At 29.0% G+C, this 6609-nt stretch overlaps 1 long non-coding RNA gene across 1 annotated transcript; it reads right to left on the bottom strand.

Annotated features, from left to right (window-relative positions):
* Positions 1-4276: 4276 nt before the first annotated feature.
* On the bottom strand, positions 4277-6262 carry LOC140919273 (uncharacterized). Its single transcript, XR_012161885.1, has 2 exons — positions 5856-6262; positions 4277-5779 (listed from the first exon to the last, which is right to left on the bottom strand). It is a non-coding gene; the product is annotated as an uncharacterized lncRNA (long non-coding RNA).
* Between the last annotated feature and the right edge of the window lie 347 nt (positions 6263-6609).

Raw genomic sequence — 6609 nt, 5'->3', positions numbered from 1 at the left:
ATGAAATCAGGATATTACCAAATACAAATAAAAGAAGAGGATAATTATAAAAAAGCCTTTGTAGTACCCTTTGGACATTACGAATGGAATGTTATGCCCTTCGGATTAAAGAATGCACCCAGTGAATTCCAAAATATTATGAATGACATTTTTAATAATTACAACATTTTACTATTGTATACTTAGATGACGTATTAGTATTTTCAAAAAGTATTAATCAACACTTTGAACATCTAGAAAAAATTCTTTAATATTATTAAAGAAAAATGATTAGTGGTGTCAGCCAAGAAAATTAAATTATTTCAGGATAATATTAGATTTTTATGATTCAACATTTATCAAGGAACAATAACACAAATTAGTAGGTCAATAGAATTTGGAGAAAATTTTCATAATGAATTAAAAGACAAAAATCAATTACAAAGATTCTTAGGAAGTGTAAATTATGTAGCAGACTTTATTCCCAACCTTAGGATTATATGTTCACCTTTATTTAAAAGACTAAGAAAAAATCCACCCAAATTGGATGAGACTATGGCCGATAGTGTCAAAACCTAAAAACAAATAATTAAAAAATTACTTTGCTTAGGAATTCTAGACCCTCAAGCCCTATTAGTAGTAGAGACTGACTCATTAGAGTTAGGTTATGGTGGAGTGTTAAAAGAAAAATTACCAGGAAACCCAAAAGAGCAAATAGTGAGATATTACTCTGGAATATGGAACCCAACTCAACTAAAATATAGTACTGTTGAAAAAGAGATTTTGGCAATTGTTTTATGCATTACAAAATTTCAAGATGACTTATTTTCAAAGAAATTTTTATTAAAAACTGATTATAAAGCAGAAAAAGATGTTTTGCAAAAGGATGTTAAAAACCTGGTTTCGAAACATAGTTTTGCTAGATGGCAATCTTTACTTTCTTATTTTGATTACGAAATAGAACATATTAAAGGAGAGAAAAACTCATTACCAAATTTTCTTACAAGAGAATTTTTACAGGGAAAGCACAATGAGTCATAAAGATAAGTATGAATCCCCAATTAGTGAAAAAAAATTACAAAAACACCCACTATGAAACATGTATTACAAACTCTCTCTTCTTCCTCCACCAAACCAAAACATGTTTACTCCATTAGCCCCATTAGCATTACCATCTTTTTACCAGACAACTTACATGCAACCAAAAACAATAAGACCCGTTATCCAATCCCAATTAATCTCACCATTACAATTTGCCTTAAACACGTCGTCCCGATTAAATACTACAACATAAAAACCAGAAAAATTACCCTATTATAAAAATTACCCTAGTAATAGGGCAATTGCAGAGTTGGAACAAAATGATGGATGTTGTTGTGAAAAATCTTTCTAGTTTACGTTCAAATAATATAGAATCCTTAAGGCAGCCTAAAGATGAATAGAAAAAGGAGAAGAGAGGAATCAATCTTACAAATGACTTGTCAATATATAGTTGAATTCTTCATGTCAGATATTACCTATAAACGATATGAACAAACATCAACAAATATTTCTTTTTTTCGAATATGGATGACATTAAAGATCGTACATATCACATTATTCTTAGCCATTGACTGGTAGAAGACTATAGTTTGATTGTTAAGATTCCGATTTTGATTATGTGATTTTTCATTAATTTCTATAATTTTTATGTATGTTATTTTTATTCTAGGGTGAATTAAATTTATTTATTGTCAATATATATATACTAATATTTTTAGATAAAACAATGTATCTATGTGTTCAAAAATCAATTGGATCAGATAAGGGTTGTAAAAAATTTAAACAATGCTTTAAACCAAATTCATGGATTTGGAAGTTGGTTTAGGAGCCAACAACCCTGATATTCAAGTAAGTCGAAGGTATATTTCCTTTGGGTAAGCACTTCAAAATCCAAAAGATATTTTAATGTTTCAAAATCTTCAATGTTGAACTTTTTATCTAGTAATTGTTTTAGTACTTTGTATATCAAGTACACACGTTCCAACAATAACAAGATCATCATCATAAGTTAAAATAATAAAAAAAAGTACTTATTTTTTTTTTTTTTTAAAAAAAGAGTATTCAGTTATGAGCGTCTTATACTTTCAAGTGCTAAGTTGATGATTAAAACTAAATAAAAATTTATTTCTATTATTCTTCTGTAAAAACAAAAAAGTTATTAATTATGTAATTTTTTTATAATTATATTAATTTATATACCAACAATAATAATAATCTATTTTATTTATTGTACCATAAATTTAAGAGTTTAATTGTTAATCACGGTTAGTGTAAATTTTTTTACACCGTCGACACATCACAACTATTAATGGACATGACTTTGTTTTTAAACAATCAAACGATATATTAAAATAATAGAATTCTAAAGCTCTATATTCTGTCTGTGATGAAGAATGAGAAACAATTGAATGTTTCTTAATTTTCCATGGAATTAAAGAGTTGCCAAGAGAGAAACAAAAGTTTGTTGTTATCTTCTAGATCTTATATGAGTTCCACTAAGAATCGCAAAACAACTAGAGAGTTGGAACATAATAATGGATGTTGTTGTGAAAAATCTTTCACTAGTTTACCTTCAAATAATTTAGAATCCTTAATGCAACCTAGAGATGAGTGGCAAAAGAGAAGAGAGGAATCGATGTATAACTTATACAAACAACATAAGATATGTCGAGGAATTTACAAGTAGCCGCCTAAAGTTGTTTTTTAACTTCCCCTCCTAAAAAAATAACACAGCTTCTCTTCCTCTTTGTTTATTAGAGGGGTAACTTAAGGTTATTCTTTTTTTTTTAATCTAAAATAATTATCTAAATTATTTTATTCCATGCTTTTAATTAAATAATTGATTTTCTACACAAATTTACTTCTTTTTTGTGTGTTTTATTTACGATTTAGTCATCTGAGTGCAACATTGATTTGTTTGTCATCATAGTATGTTATATTTTGTTTTTGTATTTTAGTGTGGTGTCTATAAAATCAAATGACTCGTTTTATCGATACTATATTTTAGACAACAAATTTATGGAGACTAACACCAAATTCAACACTATCTCAACCTTATAAATAACTTATCAATACGTAGTTGAATTCGTCATGTCAAATATCACCTTTAATCGATATAAACAAATACCAACAAATAATTTTTTTTGCGAAGATTTTGATTAGATTATTTTTCATTAATTTCTGCAATTTTTATGTGTATTATTAATATACTTTTTGTTTTATTCATCAGTAAATTTGATTATATTATTTTTATTCTAGTGTGAATTAAATTTATTTTCTTGTCAATCTATCCATTTGTTTTCAAAAACCAATTGGATCACATAAGGGTTGTCAAAATTTTAATCAAAGCTTAAAACCAAATTCATGAATGTGGAAGTTGGTTAAGAAGCCAACAACCCTAAACTTCAAGTCAAGTCAAGGGTATATTTCCTTTGGGTAAGAAAATATCCACTTCAAAATCCAAATGATATTTAAATATTTCAAAATCTTCAATATTGATCTTTCTATCTAGTAATTGTTTTAATACTTTGTATATCAAGTAGACAGGTTCCAAGAATAACAAGATCATCAACATAAGTTAAAAACAATAAAAATATAGCACTTATTTTGTTTAAAAAAAAAAGGAGTATTCAGTTTTAAACTTTAACATATTCAAAATTACACTGTATTATACTTTCAAGTGCTAAAATGATGATTAAAACTACTTCACAATAAAAATTGCTATTATTTTTCCGTAAAAAAAAACATAACTATTGATTATGTAAAATTGATTTTAATTAAAAGTGACTTGAAGTTAAAACAATTTATGTTGCTTGTAAAAGTGAGTTGATTGATAAATCCAAAGCTAAAAATCAACTCTAAAGGAGACAATCAATTCAACTCAATGACAACCAAATATGTCAAGATCAATTCAAATCAATTTTACATGATGATTATACTTTCAAGTGCTAAACTGATGATTAAAACTACTTCACAATAAAAATTGCTATTATTTTTCCGTCGAAAAAAACATAACTATTGATTATGTAAAATTGATTTTAATTAAAAGTGACTTGAAGTTAAAACAATTTATGTTGCTTGTAAAAGTGAGTTGATTGATAAATCCAAAGCTAAAAATCAACTCTAAAGGAGACAATCAATTCAACTCAATGACAACCAAATATGTCAAGATCAATTCAAATCAATTTTACATGCTCCAAAAGTAAAAACCAAACATAGGCATGTTAACATATTTATTTTAATTATTAAGAGTATATTAACACAAGAAGGAAAATAAACATAACAATGTCATGGAAACTGAAGTTTATACAAATTAAGGTCAAGATTAAAACAATAGGCCAAATGAAACAATATTGTAACACTACAAAGAAAGGACATAATCCGACATCCTAGAACTTCAAAGTTGCACATCAATCCAGACATATTGTGAACCAGAGGAAGTAAAATGGCCACTTGATGTAAGTAGAGGAAGCACTGGACATGTGTTGAATAGAGATCTCTTGGTTTCAATTATATACTATTGCCTTATCCTAACAAGTGTTGAAAAGAAATACTCAATCATAGAATTTGGAGTTATGATCTAGAAAGGCTTGTGGTGGAATATACTGCATGTATGCTTACATCTCTTGAATGTAGGCCGATTTCAACATCGAGCAGACAAACGACACTTGGAGGTTGAGAAGGACAGGGACATGCCACCGACAGCGCAATAAAATGTGTGATCCATTATGCAGATATAAATTGTTACAAGAAGGGGGCATGACAGAACATAAACAATATCAATATAAAAGAAAAAGAGGACTAACTTTAAGAGATTGATTAATTCTAGAATGAGAGTCATAAACAATTGAATCACATAAATTTCTCACCTTTTTCCACATAGAAGAGATGCAGTAATTAAGATACTACTTACATGTTCATTTCTAGAATGATTATCCAAATATGAAGTAGATTAGATTGACCAATTGTTGTTGCCAAAATTGTTCCTGCTCATGAGCAATGGGTGTGGTACCTGCAAAGACTCCAACGATCAAGTTAGTAATAGATTCAAAATAGTTTTGGCAAAGAAAAGAACATACCTTAGATAGTGAATGAGAGGGTATTAGAACATGTTGGTTCTGAGTACTCAAATATTCGAATAGTTACAAGAGTGGCATTGACAGAACATAAACAATATTAAGATAAAAAGATAAAGAGGACTAGCTTTAGGAGACTTATTATAGATTTTAGAATGAGAATCATAAACAATTGAAACACATAAATTGTTACCTAACACATATCCGTCTATAGAAGTATCATCATTCAACATAGATTCATAATATAAAATAGGTACTTTCTTTAGCATAAAAATCAAGATCGAAGGCATATTTTATATTTTGGCATAAAAACGTATATAAATCTATAAACTTAGATTCTTACCAAATATAAATTGAAAGGAATAAAGGAACAGAGAATCATACCAAGTTACCAACCAACACAAGAATCATACTCACGCAAGCAATGAATGACTATCGCAGTGACATCAAAATGCGCATTTTTCTTTCTCTCTCAGCATTCAATGCTTCTTGGCTGTACTCAGGCCTTAGAATAATTTCCTGAACCATTTCGGTAATATCATCTAAAGAGTGCTGAATAAACCTTGCCATAGACTGTTGGGGTTTCTTTTTCGGTGCCGACGGAAGTGACGGAGTGGCCACCGTTATGAGAGAGTGATGAAACCGGAGTACCTGGCGGGGAATCCATCACGGATAGGAAAAACCTAAAAAAAGAATCAAAGAACTAGAATAATTTCCTGAACCATTTCGGTAATATCATCTAAAGAGTGCAGAATAAACCTTGCCATAGACTGTTGGGATTTCTTTTTCGGTGCCGACGGAAGTGACGGAGTGGCCACCGTATGAGAGAGTGATGAAATCGGAGTACCTGGCGGGGAATCCATCACGGACAGAAAAACCTAAAAAAAGAATCAAAGAACCACAAAATAGCCACACAGACAAACCAAAGAGTAAAACTAAAAAAAGTAACAATGAGAAAAGTGAGATGGAGAGGGAGAACGAGAGATTGTAAAGTAGAGCTTGACAAAGAAGAAGAGAGCGAGATCGAGTGAGAAAGTGAGAGCTTTCGTTCCGATCGTTAGTGCGTAAACAACAACGTTGTTCTTGTGTTGATTGAGAATAGAACTGATCAATATAAATATAGATAGTTATTCGCGGATTAAGGCGGTGGTATTACAATCGTCTCTTTTTTTGGTTTTTTTTTTTATTCTACCACTAAAATAAAATTAAATATCATTTTCTAATTATGTATACTATCATTATTTTCTCATTATGCATCATACTACCAATATTATTTTAGTTAAATAAATAAATCTAATGTTAATTTTTTTTATAATAATCATCTAAATAAATTTTATTTTTTATAATTAATAAAAAATTTAAATAAAATAGAGTTTATAAAAATAATAAAATTTAATTAAATATGATAATTAAAATACAAATACAAATCAGAACCAACCAATCAATGGAGGATTGATCTTAATACACCGTACGATGATGGTCCTATCATTGTTGTGGTTGGTGTCCACAACGA

The sequence above is a fragment of the Cicer arietinum genome, chromosome 2 (assembly GCF_000331145.2).
Source record: "Cicer arietinum cultivar CDC Frontier isolate Library 1 chromosome 2, Cicar.CDCFrontier_v2.0, whole genome shotgun sequence".
NCBI classification, from domain to species: domain Eukaryota; kingdom Viridiplantae; phylum Streptophyta; class Magnoliopsida; order Fabales; family Fabaceae; genus Cicer; species Cicer arietinum.
Note: the sequence above shows the minus strand (reverse complement) of the source record. Positions and strands in the feature narration are given on the sequence as shown.